The sequence below is a fragment of the Salmo trutta genome, chromosome 2 (assembly GCF_901001165.1).
Source record: "Salmo trutta chromosome 2, fSalTru1.1, whole genome shotgun sequence".
NCBI classification, from domain to species: Eukaryota; Metazoa; Chordata; class Actinopteri; order Salmoniformes; family Salmonidae; genus Salmo; species Salmo trutta.
In genome coordinates, this window is record NC_042958.1 from 58,146,466 (window position 1) to 58,173,701 (window position 27,236).

General features: G+C 43.4%; 1 protein-coding gene across 1 annotated transcript in view; it reads left to right on the forward strand.

Moving 5' to 3' along the window:
• The first annotated feature begins 6,972 nt into the window (after positions 1 to 6,972).
• The window catches only part of tbkbp1 (TBK1 binding protein 1), a 67,744-nt gene continuing 47,480 nt past the window's right edge, over positions 6,973 to 27,236 (forward strand). Inside the window, exon 1 of the mRNA XM_029707552.1 lies at positions 6,973 to 7,118. The gene's annotated coding sequence lies outside the window, so the exon portion shown is untranslated. The remainder of the gene's footprint in view (positions 7,119 to 27,236) is intronic.

The following is a 27,236-nucleotide window of genomic DNA, read 5'->3' on the forward strand; positions in this document are numbered from 1 at the left end:
CATAACACATCAACCCTTGATCACAGTAGGTTGGTGGCACCTTAATTGGGGAGAATGGGCTTGTGGTAATGACTGGAGCAGAGTCAGCGGAATGGTATCAAATACATCAAACACATGGTTTCCAAGTGTTTGATGCCATTCCATTTGCTACGTTCCCAGACAGCATTATGAGACATTCTCCCCTCAGTAGCCTCCACTGCCCCAGATAGGCTACATTTTTTTAATACAAGTACACATTTTTTGTTAAGCTTGCATTCAATTGCCCCTCCCTGTTGCACACAGCACGTTTCCATCCCCCCTGTCACAAGAGAAGCTATGGCTAATATAGGATGATTTAGTCATTTTTCTGAATTTAACCTCTTGAGACGTGAAAACATGTTTGTTATGAAGTTGAACATGTTCTCTTTATGCCAGAATGTTAAAATTTGGTAAAATAAAGTACACTACCCGAAAGGCACTCTATTCGTGGAATGACCCATCAAATAACCTTAAACAATAATTGTTAGGTGTGTGTGTATGGATCACACATAGTACACTGATTCATATCTATAATTTCAAATTTGATGAAGCAAAAAAGAAAGCTTCACAGCAGTTGATAATAACATTTTATTTGACTCGGTACAATGCCACGAGTGTTGTGTTATCAATTTTAATCTTATTTAATGGCATTGTATTTATTTACGTAAAGGTTTTTCAGCCGCTCAGTAGCCTACTGTATAGTGCTGTCCATCAGCCACCCTATCCATCAGCCACCACAGGAAGTCTGTACTGTCTGCATGGTCTGCATCCATGGTCCTTTTTCTCTATTGGGCATGGAAATTGTCCCTCCAAGCGTAAGCCCCTGGCAACTGACAACCCGCTGTTTTGAATAGAAATGCCATTGTTGGGGGGTCCGTGCAATCCAAAATCCTTGGGATGTCCCTACCCCATTAAAGTTCATGTAAAATGGTGAAGGTTAGGGTTAGGTAAAGGTTATGGTTAGGGACGTCCCAAGGATCCCGTATAGCACTGGTCATTGTCAGGGGGGACATGCATTTTCACCACTAAATCCATCATTACATAAGGTGCACATTCATATGAAGTGCTTTCTCCCTTGATCAACTTTTAGATAAACTTGGCTATTCAAAACAACTCTCCAAAGATTACACTGTGCTGCTGCTGTATGATTGAAAGATTGGAAAATAAACAAGCTTGAGTGTAGTTCAATAACTATGAAAGGTGCAAGAGAGTCGTGCAGAACAAAGTCTCGTCTCATCAAATTATTCTGCTACACCTATGCCTATCTAACTATTCTGTCTTAGTTTTGGCAGCAGTTTGCTAACTAATGGTCAATGCCTAAATACAGCTCAATCTGGCAGTATTAGTCACCTTGCTTTCAGGTGCCAATAATGTAGAAATACCATGTAAAGCACTTCCCCTATGATTATACACCCCCATGTGGTGATCATAAGAACATCATTCAGCATTATTTTCTAATCTACAACCCTTGCTCTTATACCTGTGTGTAATTACTAGTACCTAACAATGAATCAATATATTCTTGGATAATAATTCACTAATTGCTTTGAATTTGCTTATTAATGGTATTGAGTGAATACCCTCCCATAAAATCCAGATGTGTTGGTCAATACTGAGACGTGGTTATTAAAGAATGTTTTGAACACTGATGTTAACCTTTCTGGTTATAACCTTTTTCGGCAAGACGGATCTTCCAAAGGTGGTGGAGTGGCAATCTTTACCAACGAACACCTTCAGTGCTCAGTTGTCTCCACCAAGTCTGTCCCCAAACTATTTGATTCGCTGGTTTTAAGCATTCAACTTTCAAATAGCTCATTTGTTGACTGTTGCTGGGTGCTATCGTCCTCCATCAGCACCGGCCTGTACCCTACCTGCCCTAAGCTCTCTCCTGGCCCCTTATACTAAGTCTGAATTTGTCCTGCTAGGTGACCTAAACTGGGACATGCTTAAACAACCTGACCAAGTCCTAAAGCAATGGGACTCCCTAAATCTTTCTCAGATTATTACAAATCCCACAAGGTATGACTCCAAACACCCAGAAAAGGATACTCTCCTTGATGTTATCCTCACAAATAATCCTGATAGGTATCAGGATTATGTGTTCGTAATGGCTGCTCAGGGAAATGACCTGTCCTGATTTGTCATACACACTTGCTAAAAAACTTTAATGAGCAAGCCTTCCTTCATGACCTGACCTCTGTAAATTGGTATAGAATCAGTTTCATTCCCTCTGTTGAAGACGCTTGGACCTTCTTTTTTAATATTTTCAGTGGTATTGTTAACAAACACGCCTCCATAAATAAAATGAGAATTAAAAACAGGTTCAGCCCCAGGTTAGACCTTGATCTGGCAGAGTTACTCCACCTCAAGAATTCCATTTGGCGAAAGGCTTGGCACACAATGTCTATAGTATTCTCTCTGGTATGCAATATCGTTTCCGCTCAGGTTATGGGTGTGTTACTGCAACCTTAAAGGTCCTCAATGATGTCACCATTGCCCTTGGTTCTAAGCAATGTTGTGCTGCTATTTTTATTGACTTGGCCAAAGCTTTTGATATGGTAGACCATTCCATTCTTGTGGGCCGGCTAAGGAGTATTGGTGTCTCTGAGGGGTCTTTGGCCTGGTTTGCTAACTACCTCTCTCAAAGAGCGCAGTGTATCAAGTCAGAACATCTGCTGTCTCAGCCACTGCCTGTCACCAAGGGAGTACCCCAAGGTAGGCCCCACGCTCTTCTCAATTTACATCAACAACATAGCTCAGGCAGTAGGAAGCTCTCTCGTCTATTTATATGCAGATGATAGTCTTATTCTCAGCGGGTTCCTCCTCGGATTTTGTGTTAAATGTTCTACAACAAAGCTTTCTTAGTGTCCAACAAGCTTTCTCTACCCTTAACCTTGTTCTGAACACCTCCAAAATAAAGGTAATGTGGTTTGGTAGGAAGAATGCCCCTCTCCGCACAGGTGTGATTACTACCTCAGAGGGTTTAGAGCTTGAGGTAGTCACCTCATACAAGTACTTAGGAGTATGGCTAGACGGTACACTGTCCTTCTCTCAGCACATATCAAAGCTGCTGGCTAAAGTTAAATCTAGACTTGGTTTCCTCTATCGTAATCACTCCTCTTTCACCCCAGCTGCCAAACTAACCCTGAATCAGATGACCATCCTACCCATGCTAGATTACGGAGACATAATTTATAGATCAGCAGGTAAGGGTGCTCTCGAGCGGCTAGATGTTCTTTACCATTCTGCCATCAGATTTGCCACCAATGCTCCTTATAGGACACATCACTGCACTCTATACTCCTCTGTAAACTGGTCATCTCTGTATACACGTCGCAAGACCCACTGGCTGATACTTATTTATAAAACCCTCTTAGGCCTCACTCCCCCCATCTGAGATATCTACTGCAGCCCTCATCCTCCACATACAACACATGTTCTGCCAGTCACATTCTGTTAAAGGTTCCCAAAAGTACACACATCCCTTGGTTGCTCCTCTTTTCAGTTCGCTGCAACAAACACTCAAACGGGACAGTTTTATCTCAATCTCTTCATTCAAAGACTCAATCATGGACACTCTTACTGACAGTTGTGGCTGCTTTGTGTGATGTATTGCTGTCTCTACCTTCTTGCCCTTTGTGCTGTTGTCTGTGCCCAATAATGTTTGTACCGTGTTTTGTGTTGCTACCATGCTGTGCTGCTGCCATGATGTGTTGCTACCATGTTGTTGTCATGTGGTGTTGCTGCCATGCTATGTTGTTGTCTTAGGTCTCTCTTTATGTAGTGTTGGGGTGTCTCTCTTGTCATGATGTGTGTTTTGTCCTATATATTTTTTTTTATCCCCCGTCCCCGCAGGAGGCCTTTTGGTAGGACATCATTGTAAATAAGAATTTGTTCTTAACTGACTTGCCTAGTTAAATAAAGGTTCAATAAATACATCAAATAAATCTCAAAGATGTGCAAAAAGTATCCAACTCTACAGTATCTTACTCTCAGAGAGACTATTCTAACTGAAATCTCAGTGATTCACACTTACAGCCTTTCCCATCCACTGCTCAGCCCTGGGGGTCAAATAACTTAACCAGTGGCTACTCTGGTAATTTTCCTCTCCCCTGCTAGTCCTAGCTGCAGTCCAGGCTGCAGTCCCCCATTGTAAATAAACAGGCTGTTATGTCAACCCTGATTGCCAGAGGATTCTGTCTGTGCCTTAGTGATTGCCAGATAGGAGAGTGGACAACAGCCCCAGTGGAATTTTCCTCTGCGGCAGGGCAGGGGGAGCTGATGGCCTACTTAGCACAACCAAACCATCGCTACTCCAAATGGACCACTGCACAGCTTGGCCACCTAATGAGATCAATCAGCTCCCATTGCATTGTTGATGGATGAGGCTGTTTGGAGAACCACTCCAACATTCACCTTTAGAGGGCATTTCATTGAATTACTGAAATGCCAACATCATGTTGTGCTATGCCCTTAACAGAGTGCACAGTTGAAGTGCTACTTGTGAACAATTCAGAAGTGTAATTGGGGAGGTGAACAACAGTGCAGAATCTGCTGTCTGTCAGTGGTCATTGTCATCAGTCTTTTGCTTGTTGTTTTTTGGGGATGGAGGATGCAAAGGAAGAGGGTGATTCCTTTGAAATGCACGTTTTCTTGTAGGAGCATGGCCCATGTGAACAGAAGGTCCATGATTTGACAATACAACCACCGTATGAATTACACAAAGAAAATAAAAAGTATATGAGACAGACAGAAAGTGTGTGTGTGTGCATGTGTGCGTGTGTGTGTGTGTGTGTGAGAGAGAGAGAGAGAGAGAGAGAGAGAGAGAGAGAGAGAGAGAGAGAGAGAGAGAGAGAGAGAGAGAGAGAGAAACTATGAGAGAGAGAAACTACTGTTTCTGTAGTTACTTTGAGCACACCTGAGACCACAACCAAAATATCATAAATTTACAATAAGCCTGACTGGATAGTTTTCTTGTGCATCTGTTACTTTGCTCACTGCAATGTCTGCTATTGCCCAGACAGCACTGGTCTCTTGTGACTCAGATGACTAATGGCTGTTGGTTTTCATGATCAATTTATCCAAATAAACTTTTGCAGATGACAGCAGCAATGAGCTACCAGAGGAGAAATAAGATAATGGTCTTTTGAAATGTGTGAATTGCAAGCTATTGGATTCTTGGAATAGACCAAGGTGGATAATACTGTACACAGCAAATTTGCAGGTGTTAAAATCCTGGTGTTCAGGTAAAAAGTGTTGTGTGTGTTATATCTGAGTGTTGAGTCTAGCGAGGTTAACACTAGCGGGATTGAAAATGACACCACATGGTGTTGTTACTCGACTGTGTTTAGTTAATTTCTGCTACCTCTCTGAGTGAAAAAGATGTGGGAGGGGCCTCATTATCATATTTCCCAGCATGCTTTGTTGCATAAATATTTTAATAATAGTTTGTTTTAATATCTATGTTTCTGCATGCACATTGATTGAATTGTTCTTGTACTATACAAATTATAATAATTTACATTTTTCTAAACTAATCCAATCTGTAAGTGGTTTGATTTATTGCAGCCGTTACTGAGATGGTGGTTCCAATTTATATTGTTTAGGTAGTCTTTTACTAACAAATGGTTTTCTATAGCATTAATTCTGAATGCAGGTTATAGGTGTTAAAATGTTCCAACTGAATATTCTCCCTCTAGCAGGATTCCTGTAGGAATTACAAAACCCTTCACAAGCCAGCAAATTGTTTACCTGGCTACCCAAACTCTTAGCTCTGGGTAAATGCTATGGATGTTAGTTTGTTCTCTGCAATGAGTCTGGATCTGAGTAACTCCCAAAGGATTTCTAGAACGGAAAAACATTCTAATCGTTCTGAAAACCGATGTGTTGGGCCAGAGCCAGAACAGGCATTCAGAACAGGCCTTCCCTGTGGCTCAGTTGGTAGAGCATGGTGTTTGCAATGCCAGCGTGGTGTGTGCAACGCCAGGGTTGTAGGTTCGATTCCCATGGGGGGGCCAGTACAATTTTTTTTTAATGAAATGTATGCATTCACTACTGTAAGTCGCTCTGGATAAGAGCGTCTGCTAAATTACTTAAATGTAAACGTAAACACAACTGGGTAAAGCACCGTTTGGAAAATGCGTCATTGGCTTTGATGGTTAGAAATGAACCAATCCTGATGAGTTTGTTTTGTACAACACCCCTCATTTTGACATCACCACGAACGACTTCAATGATGTCAGTCTCAGACTGAAGTATGTAGCGAACAGAGCGGAATAATTATTTTTAAGCCGTCAGGCAAGCATATTGTTACTTGCAGATCTGATGTTGGCCATGAGACCACCATGTTGGGGGAAACTAGGTCATAACTAAAGGCCTTATGAAATGTATAATACATGGTCATAAATGGTTTGCTTTTAATTCCAAAACATTCACTTAGTGAATGAAGGTTGGTGAAGGTTTCAGGATTGGAAATTATTGACTGTAAAAACCATGTCTCTGTCACTAACAAACACAGGGATACCTGGGTGTCTCTAAGTCATTTGCAAGGCATGGTGGGATATACTCTTAGGGTGTAAATTTGTCAACACTTTGAAAAGTGTTCATTTAACACTATTTTGGTGGGTCACATATACACACTAAGAAACTGTTAAATTTAACACTGTGGGTATTACAATTATTATTCTAAAATTTGCTATGTAGAATGATTGATGTTATAAGACTAGTCTAAATTTAAATTCATGTTTGCATAATCTGAAACATACATTTTATTTTGACAGATTAAGAATGTCTTTATAGTTCGTTTTCTTACAAACTGACAGACGCAAACGACTTATTAAAACGTTGAGACAGTGTGATGTGCTGCTGCTGCTGCGTTTTTGAGCCGTATGACGCTCCTATTCCCGCGACAAAAATCCACACCAATCGAGCACAGAAGTGTGTGATCTCCAGTCATATCAGCGGTTACTGTGGAAGAAAGGAGAGGTGGAGAACACTAGCCACTATCAACGGACATTGGGACTCGCCGTGAACAAGCGCTTTTTGGGGTGCACTGTAACCCTCTTGAGCAATGGCATCAATAGATCGATCAAAGGGAACGTGTGAGTATTGTCTCGCTTTTTTTATTACGATGTATCATCCGTAGATTATATGTATCGTACGGTGGTGGTGATAGTAGAGTTTCCCATACAGCCTCTTGATGTGTGTGCAAGGAGACAGATGCAGACAAGGTTGAGAAAATGTAAAAGAAGCAACGCGCTCGGTGTATACAGCCATGTTGTATAGATTGCACAACAAATGACCACGGAAAAGAACGGCACAATAAATCTTGATTCATTGTCAGCTGCAAGTGAACATACAATAAATTAGCAGTATCTTAAAGGAGGCGCGCGTGTTTTGACAACATCAGCACCGCCTCGAATGGATGGAGTTGTCATCTGATCCTGGCGACAGAAATCGCCCAACTTCAGGCGCCACGTAGGTGAGGGATGCATGCTCATACGATATTTTCAATAGACGATCAAACAATTTTCAAGGTAAATGTCGATTACATAAGGAAAAATGTATAGCTCGCAATTCAGTTGTTAAAACTGTGCAGGTTTATTTAATTAGACCACTCATTTAGTAGCCTAGACGAATTACAATTATATACCAATACATAAATTAAGATAGTGCAAATGTTCCTTGCTTTTCAATATTAACAAAACACTATGTGGGAAGGAGTTTAGTCATGGGGCGCCTGCCTGCCTGTTGACTTTTGGTGTAGATTGACTTTTGTTCTCCAGTTTTGTCAGAAATGTTTGGTTGGCTATAGGACAACCATAGCATGATGACGTGCTAGACCGTGTGATCTTGGGATGGAATCAGTCTAATGGAAAACCACAGTAGCAACATCTGGACTGAAACCCAAAGGGGAATGTGACATGACACAAGGTTTCATTGGATAGACAATGACGTTTATTCTGAGGTGAGTGAAAGGCAATGCATTTTTTATTTATCTTGGATAGGCCTAAACTCACAACTGTGCATGTAATACCGGCATATACTGTACCATTTACCTAAGGAGGAAGTATCATTTCAGTCTACTTGTGGGATATTATGTTTGAGTCTTTCTGGTGTCGGGGGAAGCAGGTAGCATATCGGTTAGGAGTGTTGGGCCAGTAACTGAAAGGGCACTTGTTCGAATCCCTGAGCCGACTAGGTGGAAAAATTTGTCGATGTGCCTTTGAGCAAGGCACTTAACCCTAATTGCTCCTGTAAGTTGCTCTGGATAGGAGCGTCTGTTAAATGACTGCAATGTAAATTTAGCCATTGAGGAAGCCTGTATAAAATGGCTAGCATGATGACAAATTCAATCACAGTACTGAGGCGCTTTAGGGGGATACGAGGTTGCCTTGAGAGGATAAATTATTATTGTCCAGTGGAGTGGACTGGACAGCCGGCTGCAGTGCGTCTACTGTGGCAATGAAGAGTGAACAGCGCCATGGTGCTGAAATTCATCCGCATCGCTTTGCAGAAATGTAAGGGTTTAAATAGGACTTTTCAGAAGAGCGAGAAGGAGGGATTGTTGAGTTCATCTCGACTGTAGGTTGTGCTTATATTGGGGTTTGGGTTCTCTGACAACCCAGGTCCTTGTGTATTGGTCGTCATGTATACAACCACCACCACTCTAACCTGTTCCCCCTGCAGACCCTCGCTTGTGCTCTGTTCAGTGTTCACGCCAGGGCCTAAGCCTGACTTGATTACTTTGCACTCCATTTGCCGTACTGCTGTACTGCTGGGCCCGCTGGGGCCTGTCCATCTGTGTGCAGTTGCTTATTTAAGGGCCTGAATCACTTTGTGTGTTAGCCTACCTGCTAATCACCAGCCACGTAACTACTGTAGCCTCTAAAGGGGCTGTTGCTGTGTCTCTCAGCTAACCATGTTGTTTTTCTTTTCTCACCCCTAAATTGGATTGTGGGAGCAGCTCAGCTTGTTTCTGACGTCTTATGTTAAGTGTTGTGTTTGCGCTGTAATTAGCGCAGAACTGTGGAGCTGAGGTACTTGTTAGTAGGTTGTTAGTATGTCTATTTTGAGGCTTTACTGCTTCCTTTAAGGAAAACAAAGCACAGACATGCTGCACAGCAGAAGACCAACAAGGAGTACATAGGGAACCAATGGGAGAAGGATGTACAGTATCTCCAAACCACTGACAACCGTGGGAACATGTATTTACCAGTTACATCATCATGTGTGAAAGGGATAAGGCCATTGGCTGGTCCAGACCAATGTTGCCCTATCCGAGGTCCCATAGGACACAAATCTCTCTAGTTTCTGTCTTGTCTGGCGTTTTATGGGTCACCCATAATCAGAGGCCCGACCTATCAAGCAGCCGATTTGCTTCAGTCGATTAATTAAGACTGTTGGCGCTGCATTGTGCTGTCCGACCTTCACTAAGTGGGTTTAGCCGAGGGAACTCACCATCACTCTACACTGGTGACAAATGGGGATTGAGCAGTTTGGCACCATACTGTTGGAATGCTGAAAAGAAGAGTATTTCTCTCTGAAAAGTAACCCGCCGAGGGAGAGTAATGTGTTGAATTAGCTGGTTTAACCAAGTGGAATCGAATTGGTCTGGAAATTGCAGTTTCTCTTCCCTATCATCGGAGTCAACTCTTTCCTTTAGAATTGAAACTTTTTGGGCAATTTGTGAGGGTCGGTGTGGGTGCAGGTTTTTGTTCCAGTCAGGCAGTATCACACCTCATTCTACCAATCTAACAACTAGTTTTCAATCATGACTTCTTTAGAATTGGAACACCCAATACCAGGAGTGGGCAGTCTTACCCACATAGGCTTGGTGTAGATGCAGGCTCTTTTGTTCCAGCTTTTCAATCAAAACTTTGATTAGTTGAATCAGAGGCGTCACCTCTTGCCCTTCTTGCCCCTCTCACCTAAACCCATACTGCAGTAAGATCTACCTCTGCAAAGCCTACCACCAGAGAGTATACCTGAGTGATGTGTCTTTAATACAGCCAGTACCTGCAAGACTGCCTAGCCTAGCACACTGGCATATTGAGGTCATCCATCTCCGTCCATGGTCTCAACACCTGCGACCTGCATTCGTTCCACCTCTGGGCTCTCTGCTTAGCTATGCATGTGTAGTAACTTCATAAGCATGACTGAAATACCCCTCACTACCAACCAAGAAACAGCCCTAACGTGACTCACGGCATAGCCTGCCCATGTATATAAAACAAATTCCATGTCTCACCCAGTGTCTTTCCAACGATGTGTCACTCATTTCTGCCTAGCCCATTTGACATTGATGCTGCTGGACATTTATGTAAGCCACTCACACTCTGGCACATTCAGCTGATGATGAGGGAGGAGAGAGAGCAGGAACCCTGCTACATGATGGAATATTCATGGCCTGCTTTTAAGGGTAGCGAGGGGTGATTGAAGGAGAGGGGGAGAGAGACTGGGAGAGAGATGGACAGAGAGGGAGAGAGACGGAGAGACGGAGAGAGAGAGACGGAGAGAGAGAGACAGAGAGAGAGAGACAGAGAGAGAGAGACAGAGAGAGCCTGAAGTTGTGCACTGATCTCTTCTCCTTCCTTCATAAGTAGCCTACTGTATAACAACACACCTGGCAAATCTATTAAGTAGCTTGGATACTTTCTACGGCCCTTTTCTTCTCTCTCCCTTTGTGTTTCTGACTTGAACCCGAGGTGACCCAGCATAAACATCTCTTCCTTTGATCTAATCCAGGTTGGGGGAGTTTTCCAGCTATTGTCTAAGTCAGAAAAGTGCGCGCTAATTTGTAGGATGCGTTAATGTTCAAACAGGTTTCGACCATCAAATGGTACATCACTTCGGTTGAGTTGTGAGGGAAGGAGGAGCATTCTCTCTCATGTTCAGTCTGATGAAACAATCACCATGTTAGCCTAGGGTCATCACTTTCTCTTCCCCAGAGCTTTATCAACTACCATTGACAGTGGAAGCTCTGCTTCTCTTACTGACTGTCAATCATTCATTCCAAACATCAAAATCATCCATTCAAACAGACAAGCACCAGAATCCAATTAACCATAATAGATTGTTAGGCGTGGCTACTGAGGGGAAATTGAAGTGCATGGTGCCTTTTGAAGTATGACGGATAATACTGTTTGTTTGATGACTAGCCCACACAAGTGTTGCCGGGTGCTTGACTTAATATGAGCACAACAAATAGCAGCCACCATAGAGCCGACTGTTGTTTCCCAAAAGCACAATAATGTGCAACCAGCTAGCACATACAGTTTGCGCTACTGTGCTTTTCACTGCAACACATACACAGAGTGGACAAAACATTAGGAACACCTGCTCTTTACATGACACGGACAGACCAGGTGAAAGCTATGAACCCTTATTGAGGTCACTTGTTAAATCCACATCAATCACTGTCGATGGAGGGGAGGAGACAGTTTAACGAAGGATTTTTAAGCCTTGAGACAATTGAGACGTGGATTGTGTATGTGTGCCATTCAGAGGGTGAATGGGCAAGACAAAATATGTAACTGCCTTTTGAACGGGATATGGCAGTAGGTGCCAGGGACACCAGTTTGTTCCAAGAACTGCAACGCTGCTGGGTTTTTCACGCTCAACAGTTTCCCGTGTGTATCAATAATGGTCCACCACCCAAAGGACATCCAGCCAACTTGACACAACCATGGGAAGCATTGGAGTCAACATGGGCCAGCATCCCAGTGGAACGCTTTCGACACCTTATAGAGTCTATGTCCTAATGAATTGAGGCTTTTCTGAGGGCAAAACATTAGGAGCACCTGGAGAAAAGGGGGGTGCAACTCAATATTGGGGGGTGCAACTCAATATTGGGAAGGTGTTCCTAATGTTTGGTATAGTCAGTGTAGACGTTAGCCAGAGATCTCCTGTTTCTAATGCAAAGCTTTCCCAATGTTTCGCTTGATATGAGCACAACAAATATCTGTCATGTCCAGCCAATTTGCTTCCCCAAGAGCATTCTGTCCATTTAGGATCATCACCATTATCACCTTCTATGCCTCGAGACTTGGCGTTACAATGTTTCTAAATGAGAGGTCAAACTTAAAGCAGTGACCACATTAAGGATGTTTAAGTACAATTTTGTTCTCTGATCTCTGGCAGGTTACAAGAGCCAGAAACTGTATATTGCAACACATACCTGCCTCTCTAATGTTCCTCCATTCTCTCTTTCGTTCTCTTTCTCTCTCTCCCTCTTCGATGTCCATTCCCCTTCTCTCTTTCTTTTCTGTCTGGCCCTCTCTCTCTATGCCCCGTTCCCTCCCCCTTTTATTCCTTCCCTCTCTCTATATCCCGGCTTCTGTTTTTCACCTCTCTTTTCTCTCTCTCCCTCCCTCCTTCCCTCTCTCTTTCGTCTTGTCTCTGTTACATAACATATCATAGTCTGTGCGGAGACAGAGGCGGTGACCCCGCTTGACAATATTTTGACAGCCAGACAAAAGGTAGGGCTTGGCACTGGCAGCTGCCCTGTGTCTGAGATCCTCCATCAGAGCGCTTGCTTCAGATGAGTCTCCGCTATGACTTATTCATTCTGGAAGGAAGGGGCCTCACCTTTCCATCCCTATTTGTTTGCTCCTCTCAATAAGAAGCAACTCTACTGCTTCTCCAAGCTGTTTTGATAACTCTGCACACAGACTACTTCCCTATGGGCTCCATTTGGTGGTTACTAGTTAGTCAGACAGTGTTAGTGTGGGTTTGTGTCAATGTGACATATCGTTGCCTTGACGTTGCTGAGGCATTGTGTGAGCGTTGGGACGGCAAGTTACATGGTCTCTGTTCTGTTCTTTAAGTGTAGAGAACACCTGGTTCAATTGGTGACTGACTGGGAGAGAGTGATGCAACTGAATTGAAATGGGACCTCTCTCTCTCTCTCTCTCTCTCTCTTTCTCTCTTTCTCTCTCTCTCTCTCTCTCTCTCTCTCTCTCTCTCTCTCTCTCTCTCTCTCTCTCTCTCTCTCTCTCTCTCTGCCCACTCAAGGCACTAAGCTCGACCATGGAGGCGTAATGTAATATAATCTGTAAAAAGAGAGCAAGGGGGGAGAGAGAGAGAGAGAAAGAGAGAGCAGAGGAGTGTGTGTAATAGAGGTAGGGGGGATTTGATAGAGAGCAGGCTGTGTGTATGTGTGTGTGTGTGTTGTATGAGAGAGAGAGAGCAAGAGAGAGAAGGAAAGAGTGTGTGGGAGAGAAAAAGAGACAGAGTGAGAGAGTGTGTGTTGTGTGAGAGAGTTTGCTTTAGGTCCTTATTCACCCTGGGGATTTACAGGGTTCTTTTTGTATCACGAAAAACCAGGTTACCCACTTGCCTGTCACTTGGTGCTGTGCTGGACTGCCTTAATTCCCCCAGGTGGCACTAAAAATAACCTCTAATGCTCTAAGAATGCCCCGACTGCTTCGTTTGGCTGGAAAACCCTCTTTCCTTCTACTGACGTCTTCAATGTTAGCAGCGCCATGACAGCTATTGTTAACAGTCCTAATACTGCTGCAACCAAAGCATCACAGCCCTGCATATGAAATAAACCACGAGGAAGTACAAAAAAATAGATAGTTATACAACACAGCGGCACGTTTCAATGAACAAGAAACTATCTCGCTCTTTAAATGAGGCTCAACTAATATACCGGCCAGTAAATTGACTCAGAGGCACCGAAAACTATTTCATCTGTGAGAAAATCGTTTGTGGCCGTAACAGAGCTCACACAGCCAATAGATTTCCTATAAATATCTTCCAAAAAAGGCCAGCTGAGGAAACAGTGATGTGCTAGCTGCTAAGATGCATTGTTGGTATCTGGAGAGAACAGAGATTGAGAGGGAGCTGAGACTTGTCTTTGAACTCCATTTGTTGCAGTCTTTTGTAGAGCGGAGGGGAGTCTAAACTGGGCCTCTCTGTCTTAGTGCCTCCTAGCTGAGTCAGTGTTTGATGCTCCTAACAACTGACACGGGCACTTTTGTTGTTTTGCTGACATTGGTTGAGGGTAAGTGTAAAAAAATATCTGGATCGGTTTGGAAGGGTTCTTTCCTGCAGTGCAGTATGGTCACTGCCCATGTTCTTGAATCTATGTGACTGTGTTCACATGGGATTATTAGGTTTCAGTTACCCCTAAATTACTTGTTCAGGACCTACTATTACTATTAAAGGGACAATCTGCGATTGTTACTTCCATTTTTGGACTTTTAAGTTAATGATATAGCCGTGGTTCTTGAAGAATATAACTTACACTATAAATACAAAAGTATGTGGACACCCCTTCAAATTTGTGGATTTGGCTATTTCAGCCACACCTGTTGCTGACAGGTGTATAAAATTGAGCACACAGCCATGCAATCTCCATAGACAAACATTGGCAGTAGAATGGCCTTACTGGATACTGACCAAATGTGCTATATATACTGAACAAAAATATAAACGCAACATGTAAAGTGCTGGTCTCATGTTTCATGAGCTGAAATAAAACATCCCAGAAATGTTCCATACACACAAAAAGCTTATTTTTATCAAGGCACAAGGCGAGACCCAGATGCAGATGGTTGGAGTCTTACAATGTTTATTGATCCAAAGGGGTAGGCAAGAGAATGGTCATGGACAGGCAAAAAGGTCAAAACCAGATCAGAGTCCAATAGGTATTGAAGGGCAGGCAGATTCAAGGTCAGGCCAGGCAGGATGATCAGGCAGGTGGGAAAGTAGTCCAGAGTCAGGCAGGGATCAAAACCGGGAGGACTATAAAAAGAGAATAGAAAAGGAGTACGGGAAAAACACGCTGGTTGACTTGACTAAACATACAAGACGAACTGGCACAGAGAGACAGGAAACACAGGGATAAATACAGTGGGGAAAATAAGTGACACCTGGAGGGGGTAGAGACAATCACAGGAACAGGTGAAACAGATCAGGGCGTGACAATGTCTCTCAAATATTGTGCACAAATTAGTTTACATCCTTGTTAGTGAGCATTTGAACCTTTGTCAAGATAATCCATCCTCCTGACAGGTGTGGCATATCAATAAGCTAATTTAACAGCATGATCATTACACAGGTGCACCTTGTGCTGGGGACAAAAAAAGCCACTCTAAAATGTGCAGTTTTGTCACACAACATAATGCCACAGATGTTTCAAGTTTTGAGGGATCGTGCAATTGGCATGCTGACTTCAGGAATGTCCACCAGAGCTGTTGCCAGAGAATTGAATGTGCATTTATCCACCATAAACTGCCTCCAAGGTCGTTTTAGAGAATTTGGCAGTACGTCCAACCGACCTCACACCCGCAGGCCACATGTAACGACACCAGCCCAGGACCTTCACTTCCGGCTTCTTCACCTGCGGGATCGTTGAGGAGTATTTCTGTCTGTAATAAAGCTCTTTTGTGGGGAAAAACTCATTCTGATTGGTGGTGTCTGGCCCACCCATGGCCGCACCCCTGCCCAGTCATGTGAAATCCATAGATTAGGGCCTAATGAATTAATTTCAGTTGACTGATTTCCTTACATGAACTGTAATTCAGTAAAATCTTTGAAAAGTGTTGCATGTTGCTTTTAGTTCAGTATAAATAAAGCTTGATTTGATTTGGTGAGTAATGAACTTCAATTAACAACAAGTGTGCTATTTTGAGCGAGGGGTCTGTAGGCCTGTACAAAGTGTGTGGAGAGTGCTGAACTGGAACATGTGCAATCATTGCTCCTTAACAAGCCTGTGTTTGTTTCTGAGTCTGGGGGTAATAATTGGCTGTCACGCACAGCTCACCGTTCTGTCACTCTAAATAGAAGGTGCCGCCTATTTGTTTAGCCTGCATCCATTCATCTCCCCTGCTATCTCTCTCTTTCCTTTCTCTATCGCTCTTCATATTTCGCCCTCTCTCTCTCTCTTTCTTCCTCTCTTTCTCCTTTTTCTGTGTGTCTCTCTCTCTGTGTGTGTCTCTCTCTGTGTGTGTGTGTCTCTCTCTGTGTGTGTGTCTCTCTCTGTGTGTGTGTGTCTCTCTGTGTGTGTGTGTCTCTCTCTCTGTGTGTGTCTCTCTCTCTCTGTGTGTGTCTCTCTCTCTGTGTGTGTCTCTCTCTGTGTCTCTCTCTCTCTCTGTGTGTGTCTCTCTCTGTGTGTGTCTCTCTCTCTGTGTGTGTCTCTCTCTGTGTCTCTCTCTCTCTGTGTGTGTCTCTCTCTGTGTGTGTCTCTCTCTCTGTGTGTGTCTCTCTCTCTGTGTGTCTCTCTCTCTGTGTGTGTTTGTCTCTATCTTTCGATCTCTTTCTTACCTCTGACTTTTTCTGTTATGTGTTTTTCTGTCCCTCCAGTTCTTCAGTTTCTTTTCCCTCTCTGAGTGTTGCGTGTTCTGTGCTCCAATAGGTCCTTCCATCACATTCTCTCTCTCTCAGGTGGCAGCTGCACATCTCTGTCGTTAGCAGAGACAAGTGACGTCTGTTAGTACGTGCCTTCCACTCCCTGTCTGCTGAGGACTTCTGTGTGTGTGTGACTGTGTGTTAGTAATGGGCGGGTTGACTCATAACCCGCAGTGCCTGCGGTTATATCCGTGGGGTGGGCGGGTTTAGGGTCATAAAATATTCTTTGGATGAAGGGCGGGTGGATGCGTGGCAGATTGAATACAGAGAAAACAATGCATGTATACATCTTGTGTTATTTAGATCTATAGGATACATTGAGGTTTTTCTTTCATATTTTTTTATCTGACATTAGTGCGTAAGCCTAAGCTTTAGGGCTTAACTGTACGCAGGCCGAATACACTCCAATTGCCGAATGCTTTTAGGAACTTGGGAAGAAAAAGTTCACGTTGATCCACTGAGGTTAATTCAATAAGAGAAAAGCTGCAAAATGGAGAGTTGAAAATAAAAAGGGAGGGCTTCAGAACAGTAGCCTCATGTTTGGAAATATGTTGTTGATGATTGTGATGTACTATACAAATTCAACAAACTTCAAATATGGCAGGTAAAGGGAACTGTACTGATCAAATGGGTCAAATGGAATAGTAACTGAAATCTGGACACTGACTGTTGGTCTAACCTCTCACATACCCTAATATAATATTAACTCATGCAGAATTAAGCAGTTTGTGAAGTAAAATGATACACCAAATGTACATTTTGACTCTAGAACAGGAGTGGAGATATATGATTTATTTATTTCAGCAACTTGAGAGAATGAATGCATGGGTAGGGACCGTCTGCAAAGGTGCTATCTTTATCAGCACCATAAAAGCTAATAGTATTTCAACCACATGAAACATGCATCCAAGCCAAACTGAAATCTTATCTGAAACATATTGGGTCATTTTCATAGCTTTAAGTTCCCTTAAAACTGGACAAACTGATGTAATTTGGAAATTTTGCACTGAAAATAATTTTCAGTTTTTTATTAATTATTGCATTTTCTCCCCGGTCCCTTAACGTCTTTGCTGTGTGAGAGAAGCAGAGATGAAAGCAAGAACTTTACCAATGTCAACTAGATTAAAGCATTCATAACGATGAATGACATATTTTCTGGTAAGCAAGGGTTTATTTAGTATTCTAGGGCAACAAGTAATGACAGAAGGTAAGCTGCATGTATCTAATTACAGGCAAGTTGACTAACAAATAGCCTACAGTGCATTTGTGGGTTAGGGTCAGGTGCAGGCCTCAGATTTTCACTTCATCACATATAGTCGGGCGGTTGTGGATGAACAAACAGCTGACCCGCGCATCACTACTGTGTGTGTCTCTGTGCTCGTGTGTGTGCACGCGCGTGCACGTCTTCATAGCGTCAACACTCCGCTGTGTACAAGTGACATTCAGCTTAACTCTCTCCCTGAGCTCCATTCTTTTTACTCCAACTAGAATGGAGAGACAATCCTCCTCTTTTCCCAGTCACCTTCTTACAGGCCTTTCTCTAGTTTTGCTGTGTTTCCATCATCTCTTCACCCACTCTCCTCCCCCTTCGCCCAGTCTGTGAGGAGATGAGCAGAGCGTCACAGGGATGGTGGTGGGGTGAGAATAGGGGGGGCCTCTGTCCTCTGCCAAGGACACCCCAGGCTTTTCATTAGAGTAATGGACTAATGCCTTGAGAGAGAGGAACACGTGTGCACACACTCTGAGACACACACGACTTGGCTGTGTTTACAGAGGCAGCCCAATTCTGATCTTTTGCCCAATTTATTGGCAAAAGATCAGACCGAATTGGGCAAAAGATCAATAAAAGGGCAAAAAATCTGAATCGGGCTGCCTGTGTAAACGCAGCTGTGTTTCTCTATCAAACCTACACAGACGCTGACATAGACACAACACACTGCACACACACACACACACACACACACACACACACACACAGAGTGAGAGAGAGCAATATTGCTTACGTTCATCAAATATTCCTCCTGATCCAACCCACTGCTTTCACACTCATCTTTTTCTCAGCTGCTGGTCCAGGCTGAGAGGAGAGTAAGACATGTGCTGTATTCATTAATCTGAATGTCATAGCTATGAATGTCATAGCAGTGAATGCCATAGCACTGAAAGTCAATTAAATCACACATATCGTTATTGATTGACTAATCAACACGGTCTCATTTATCATTGCTCGGCAGCAATATCACTCGAGGAGTTTGCAATGGATTTCACATGACTGGGCAGGGGCGCAGCCATCAGTGGGACTGGGAGGGCATAGGCCCACCAACTTGCGAGACTGGCCCACCCACTGGGGCGCAAGGCCCAGCCAATCAGAATGAGTTTTTCCCCACATAAAGGCTTTATTACAGACAATCCTGCAAGTGAAGAAGCCGGATGTGGAGGTCCTGGGCTGGCATGGTGACACGTGGTCTGCGGTTGTGAGGCCGTTTGGACATGCTTCCAAATTCTCTAAAACGTTGGAGGTGGCTTATGGTAGAGAAATGAACATTAAATTCTCTGGCAACAGCTCTGGTGGACATTCCTGCAGTCAACTTGGCAATTGCACGATCCCTCAAAACTTGGGACATCTGTGGCATTGTGTTGTGTGACAAACTGCACATTTTAGAGTGGCTTTTTATTGGCCCCAGCACAAGGTGCACCTGTGTAATGATCATGCTGTTTAATCAGCTTCTTGACATGCCACACCTGTCATGTGGACGGATTATCTTGGCAAAGGAGAAATGCTCATTAACAGGGATTTGAGAGAAATAAGCTTTTCGTGCGTATGGAACATTTCTGGGATCTTTTATTTCAGCTCATAAAACATGGGACCAACACTTTACATGTGCGTTTATATTTTTGTTCAGTATAGTTTACCTAGTTAGCATTGTACTACAGATGTAGGATCTTAATTTGAGCTGCTTTGCTACAGCAGGAATATAATCCTGCAGCAACAGGAATTATTATGTGGATTATAATTAATGGACTGCTGATGGGGTTGATACATTTTTCATTAGGGCAAATCAAGGTCTGAAATGTCAAAGTTGAAATTACAAACTTTAGAAGCCTTTTTAAAACTCAAATACACTACGTGTTTGCATTTCTCAGCAACAAAAGGGTGATCAAATTAAGATCCTACATCTGTAGTTGATCTGGGATGAATACAACATGGGCATGTAGAAAAGGCTTTTAGTGGTGTGTGTGTGTGTGTGTGTGTGTGTGTGTGTGTGTGTGTCTATGTCTATGTAGCGACCCTGAAGACTGCACAGCACTTCTACATCACACACTCTTCTTCTCTGCGTGATTCTGGTCCTCTCTATCTCATCCTTCCATCTTATCTCTTTCAGTGACGTGCGGTGAGGTTGGTGGCAGGGTAAGCACTGGCTATTATCAAAGCCAAATTTACTCAAAAATAAACCTTGATGAATCCCAAGTTCACCATACAACAGATAGCTCCAACAACCAGAGTGACATAGGCTATTAACCAAAATGTAATTTTGTTTTTACCAAATGTAAATACCAACGTAGCCAAGATACACAAGCGATCGCATATGATGGCATCATATTTCAATTTCATCCAACCAAAATGTCACACTGATCAACTCAGGTCACCCATAGACCGATGTAGCATCCACAGTTACAACTGAAAGGCACTAAAAGACCAATATATAGACACATTTAATCGGGAGAATTTGCAACACAAACTCCATAGCCTTTTACAATGGATTTACAATTCTTCCAATGATCATGGCTATTCTGTGCCACCAGTGTAAAGTGAAGTAGCTAGTTACCTACCTGGATAGCTAATCAGATGTGTGGCTTTCAGATCACAGACATCAGAAATGTAACACAACTTCAAGGATACATATATAGTTATAGCTCGTTACAACTAAATAGCTAGGCAACAAACCAATGAATGGCGCAGTCAGCTAGCTAACAAGCTAGCTACACTAGCTAGCTAGTAGCTGCTCTTAGCAACGCGGGTGTATTTACATCTTTTTCTTTATTAGATTATCACTGGGTAACCACTGCCTTCCCTGACTGCACGTCACTGATCTTTTCCAAGTAGCAATCGTTCACTCCAGTATTTATGCCTTCTGTGCATGTGGGCTGTGCTCGGTGGCCTTGATGTTGCTTCGTAACGGCTGAGCAGCGGAAATTATGGGGAGGGAATGTTTCACTGTGATCCTTCCTGGGTAAAGCCTCTGACTCACTACTGTGTGTGTGTGTGTGTGTGTGTGTGTGTGTGTGTGTGTGTGTGTGTGTGTGTGTGTGTGTGTGTGTTTGACCAAGTTTGATGGACAGCTCAAGGTGGCAGGCGTAGGAAGGAGGGGGACGGGTGGTGATTGGATGAAGAAAGACATTAAAAAAACAGACCAAAATCTCATTGTTTTCTCTTTGCACTTGGAGACGGCTGCAGGACTTTGAGCTAGCCTTGAGAAGGAGGGACTGCAGTGCTAATAATGAGGAGATTAATGTATTTTGTAGGAAAGTTGTCATTGAAACTTGGTGCTGAGAGTAATTCCCCCTCCTTGGGGGGGTGTGATGAACTTTTCTGCTGGAGCTGCGGGTCCCCGCTCAGTACGACAGGGGGGATGACTGAGATGGAGGGAGGAAACGAGGGGAGGAAGGGAGGGAAGGCAATGCAGAGCCAGGCTCCCACAGGTTCGGGAGAAAGAGGAGAGAGGAGAGGGAGAGAAAGATAATTAGGGAGAGAGGGGGAAGAAGAGAGAGGAAAGAGAGACAGAAAGAGAAGAGGCGAGAGAGAGAGAGAGAGAGCTCATTGTCCACCCCCTGCTCCCTCTATCAATCTAATGGGTGACAACCGCCTCTACATCCTCACACAAACCCCCTACACACACACAGCTCGAGGCTGCATTTTGCCAGGCTGCCTACGCTGATGCGGAGGGATGAATCATGGCATGGAATGGAATGGCACAGCATGACGTGATGGCTGTGCATTGTTAACACAGTACAGTTTGGTACAGTTATAGTACTGACATCCTGTATGGGACAACACCGCTGATGTCAGACTGTAGATACATGGGGACATGGTGTAGGTCAAGCTACTATACACCTGAATTCCAATAGGACAAAACAGTACAGAGAAAAGTAACTGGTAAAAACGGTGTGCAGGTGAGGTTGGTGGACTGCTGCAGATGGAGTGTACCCACATTTTGTTACGTTACAGCCTTATTCTAAAATGTATTAAATAAATATTTTTCCTCATCAGTCTACACACAATACCCCTTAATGAAAATAACAAAACAGGTTTTTAGAAATGCAAATTTATTTAAAAAAAACAAAACAGAGGTACCTTATTTACATACTGTAAGTATTTAGACCTTCTGCTATGAGTCTCGAAATTGAGCTCAGGTGCATGCTGTTTCCATTGATCATCCTTGAGATGTTTCGACAAACTTGACTGTAGTCCACCTGTGGTAAATTCAATTGATTGGACATGATTTGAAAAGGCACACACCTGTCTATATAAGGTCCCACAGTTGACAGTGCATGTCAGAGCAAAAACCAAGCCATGAGGTCGAAGGAATTGTCTGTAGAGCTCCGAGACAGGATTGTGTTGAGGCACAGATCTGGGGAAGGGTACCATCATTCTTAAATGGAAGAAGTTTGCAACCACCAAGATTCTTCCCAGAGTTGGCCGCCCGGCAAAACTGAGCAATCGGGGGAGAAGGGCCATGGTCAAGGAGGTGACCGAGAACCCGATGGTCACTCTGACAGAGATCCAGAATTCCTCTGTGGAGATGGGAGAACCTTCCAGAAGGACAACAATCTCTGCAGCACTCCACCAATAAGGTCTTTATGGTAGAGTGGCTAGACGGAAGCCACTCCTCAGTAAAAGGCACATGTCAGCCCGCTTGGAGTTTGCCAAAGGCACCTAAAGGACTCTCAGACCATGAGAAACAACATTCGCTGGTCTGATGAAACCAAGATTGAACTCTTTGGCCTGAATGCCAAGCGGCACGTCTGGAGGAAACCTGGCACCATCCCTACGGTGAAGCATTGTGGTGGCAGCATCATTCCGTGTGCATGTTTTTCATCGGCAGGGACTGGGAGACTAGTCAGGATCGAGGGAAAGGTGAACGGAGCAAAGTACAGAGAGATCCTTGATGAAAACCTGCTCCAGAGCGGTCTGAGCCTCAGACTGGGGTGAATACAGGTGTAGCATCATACCCAAGAAGACGTGAGGCTGTAATCGCTGCCGACGGTGCTTCAACAAAGTACTGAGTAAAAGGTCTGAATACTTATGTAAATGTCATATTTCAGTTTTTTATTTTTTAGTCATTTGCAAACATTTCTAAAAAACAGTATTTACTTTGTCGTTATGGGGTATTGTGTGTAGATTGATGAGGGGAAAAAACTATTTTAGAATACATTTTAGAATAAGGCTGTAGTGTAACAGAATGTGGAAAAAGTAAAGGGGACTGAATACTTTCCGAATGCACTGTATATGAAAACCAGACAACAAATATAAGTACACAAAAAAGGTTTGTTCATTCAGTTAAACAAAGCATATTAATTATAATTGTACATGATATACTCCAAAATGAGAAACTATGTTTGATTATGTGTGTATGTGTGAGAGTTAGACTACATGGAGGGGATTATTGGAGAGTTTGGTCCATCAGGCTGACAATGATAAGATAAGAATTCCATAGTATGCTACCTCTGTATCTGATAGAGAATTGACTGCGGGGTGCGGCAGTGGCGGGGTGAAGGTTATCGAAACGTCTTGTTTTATATACAGTGGGGGGGAAAAGTATTTGATCCCCTGCTGATTTTGTACGTTTGCCCACTGACAACGAAAGGATCAGTCTGTAATTTTAATGGTAGGTTTATTTGAACAGTGAGAGACAGAATAACAACAACAAAAATCCAGAAAAACGCATGTCAAAAATGTAATAAAATGATTAGTATTTTAATGAGGGAAATAAGTATTTGACCCCTCTGCAAAACATGACTTAGTACTTGGTGGCAAAACCCTTGTTGGCAATCAGAGGTCAGACGTTTCTTGTAGTTGGCCACCAGGTTTGCACACATCTCAGGAGGGATTTTGTCCCACTCCTCTTTGCAGATGTTCTCCAAGTCATTAAGGTTTCGAGGCTGAAGTTTGGCAACTTGAACCTTCAGCTCCCTCCACAGATTTTCTATGGGATTAAGATCTGGAGACTGGCTAGGCCACTCCAGGACCTTAATGTGCTTCTTCTTGAGCCACTCCTTTGTTGCCTTGGCCGTGTGTTTTGGGTCATTGTCATGCTGGAATACCCATCCACGACCCATTTTCAATGCCCTGGCTGAGGGAAGGAGGTTCTCACCCAATATTTGATGGTACATGGCCCCGTCCATCGTCCCTTTGATGCAGTGAAGTTGTCCTGTCCCCTTAGCAGAAAAACACCCCCAAAGCATAATGTTTCCACCTCCATGTTTGACGGTAGGGATGGTGTTCTTGGTGTCATAGGCAGCATTCCTCCTCCTCCAAACACGGCGAGTTGAGTTGATGCCAAAGAGCTCCATTTTGGTCTCATCTGACCACAACACTTTCACCCAGTTGTCCTCTGAATCATTCAGATGTTCATTGGCAAACTTCAGAGGGGCATGTATATGTGCTTTCTTGAGCAGGTGGACCTTGCGGGCACTGCAGGATTTCAGTCCTTCCCGGCGTAGTGTGTTACCAATTGTTTTCTTGGTGATTATGGTCCAAACAAAAATATCCAGAAAAACGCATGTCAACAATGTTATAAATTGATTAGCATTTTAATGAGGGAAATAAGCATTTGACCCCCTCTCAATCAGAAAGATTTCTGGCTCCCACGTGTCTTTTATACAGGTAACGAGCTGAGATTAGGAGCACACTCTTAAAGGGAGTGCTCCTAACCGCAGCTTGTTACCTGTAAAAAAGACACCTGTCCACAGAAGCAATCAATCAATCAGATTCCAAACTCTCCACCATGGCCAAGACCAAATATCTCTCCAAGGATGTCAGGGACAAGATTGTAGACCTACACAAGGCTGGAATGGGCTACAAGACCATTGCCAAGCAGCTTGGTGAAAAGGTGACAACATTTGGTGCGATTATTCGCAAATGGAAGAAACACAAAAGAACTGTCAATATCTCTCGGCCTGGGGCTCCATGCAAGATCTCACCTCGTGGAGTTGTAATGATCATGAGAACGGTGAGGAATCAGCCCAGAACTACACGGGAGGATCTTGTCATTGATCTCAAGGCAGCTGGGACCATAATCACCAAGAAAACAATTGGTAACACACCACGCCGTGAAGGACTGAAATCCTGCAGCGCCCGCAAGGTCCCCCTGAACACTATCTCCACCGTCAAACATGGAGGTGGAAACATTATGCTTTGGGGGTGTTTTTCTGCTAAGGGGACAGGACAACTTCACCGCATCAAGGGGACGATGGACGGGGCCATGTACCGTCAAATCTTGGGTGAGAACCTCCTTCCCTCAGCCAGGGCATTGAAAATGGGTCGTGGATGGGTATTCCAGCATGACAATGACCCAAAACATATAGCCAAGGCAACAAAGGAGTGGCTCAAGAAGAAGCACATTAAGGTCCTGGAGTGGCCTAGCCAGTCTCCAGACCTTAATCCCATAGAAAATCTGTGGAGGGAGCTGAAGGTTCGAGTTGCCAAACGTCAGCCTCAAAACCTTAATGACTTGGAGAAGATCTGCAGAGGAGTGGGACAAAATCCCTCCTGAGATGTGTGCAAACCTGGTGGCCAACTACAAGAAACGTCTGACCTCTGTGATTGCCAACAAGGGTTTTGCCACCAAGTACTAAGTCATGTTTTGCAGAGGGGTCAAATACTTATTTCCCTCATGAAAATGCAAATCATTTTATTAAATTTTTGACATGCGTTTTTCTGGATTTTTTTGTTGTTATTCTGTCTCTCACTGTTCAAATAAACCTACTATTAAAATTATAGACTGAGTGGGTAAACATACAAAATCAGCAGGGGATCAAATACTTTTTTCCCCCACTGTAGATGGATTTCAGAATTAACCTGGGAGAATCCATTGAAGGGTTTAGCTTGACCTCAACAGCAGATGTAGTGGCACGTGACCACTTTTGAGGCCTGAAAATGTCAAACATGACACCAGTTAACCCAGAACGTAAAGATGTTCATACATGCATGTCTGTCAGGACATATGGGCACCATTGTATCCCTGCTTTTCCATCTCTGCCTGGCATACACACAAAGTCACGCACTCACACATGCGAGCAAACATATGCATGCACATACACATGCATGTGTGTATACGCACACACGTACACACACACTCCTCACTGGGGTGTTAATAGGTTCTCAGTGTGTGTGCTAGTCCAGAGCTGGCCATGTCTCTCTAAAAGGAGACTCCTGCCGGGGGAACAGGTGCAGCTGAGGGAGACTGGGTATTACGTGGGCATTAGGCGGGCACATGGTGGTGGGCATGGGGGCAGGGTGGCACCCCCCTCTGAGCCCTGATTTGGCCCATTCAGGGTTGTGATGTCTGAATTAGATGTGCCAAGCTTCTGATGGGTTTTCCCTCTTTGTGCCACTGTTTCACACTAGAGATTCAGAAAAGCAAAAATGTATCTACCTTCTCCAACTACAAACTCTCACATTAATTCACACTCACAGTGACTCACTCCCCGAGTTCTTTGATTCTGAATCTATTGTCATTGGAATACATTCAGCGTGACCCATTTGGCGAGGGTTTATCGCTTGTTTCACAAACGATTCATGCCCGGAGACAACAACACACTACGCAGCTTGCATCTTTGTGGGAAAATTACCTAGGAAAGTATGCAAAGCCGCCGGAGAATGGAGATGCCTTTGTGACCTTTGTGACCTTTGTGAGATTTCTGAGCTTTTAATAGACATCTTTAAGTTAGGGAAAGAGAAAAACAAACCGTAACTTTTTTTGTAACTTTCAATGTGACTGTTAGAATGACCAATGAAAAAGGGAAAAGTACACTCATCGCACTGGTTCAGGTGCTGGACAGAAAAACAAATGTGAAGAAATGAAGGATGTTTACAACTCTGATATATACCTAAATACATTCTAGTGGGAATGTGAGCAGAGCTTTGCTCACGTCCTTCATGTCTTTACTCAAAATGACTGTCCATGATAAATATAGATCCTCATGTTATGGGATATATACGTTATAGTACGAGAGATTGGGGTAAGTTGAGCCACCCTTGTTTCTAGGAAACCATACACAAAATGTATAATTTGACCAAATATTTAGGAACAGGTCATTTCATTGAGTCTGTGAAGAAGCAAGTTAGGTCCAAAAAAACGGATTTTCACCAAGTCAAATTAATTTATTGTGTTAGTTTCATGATGCATTGGCACAATGGTTGAACAAATGTATGTTTTCTTCTCAGGCCTAAAGCAAGCTGGGATATGAGGTAACAACAGGGCCTATGTTAAAAGTGTTTTTAAAAAGTACAAATCAAATTTATTTGTCACATGCGCTGAATACAACAATTGTAGACCTTACCGTGAAATGCTTACTCACAAGCCCTTAACCAACAGTGCAGTTCAAGAAGATTTAAGAAAATATTTTTCAAATAAACAAAGTAAAACATTTGTAACACAATAGCATAACAATAACGAGGCTATACAAGGGTTACCGGTACAGAGTCAGTGTGCAGGGGTACAGGTTAGTTGAGGTAATTTGTACATGTAGGTAGGGGTGAAGTGACTAAAGTGACAATGCAGTCCGGTGGCCATATGATTAATTGTTCAGCAGTCTTATGGCTTTGGGGTAGAAGCTGTTGAGGAGCCTTTTGGTCCAAAACT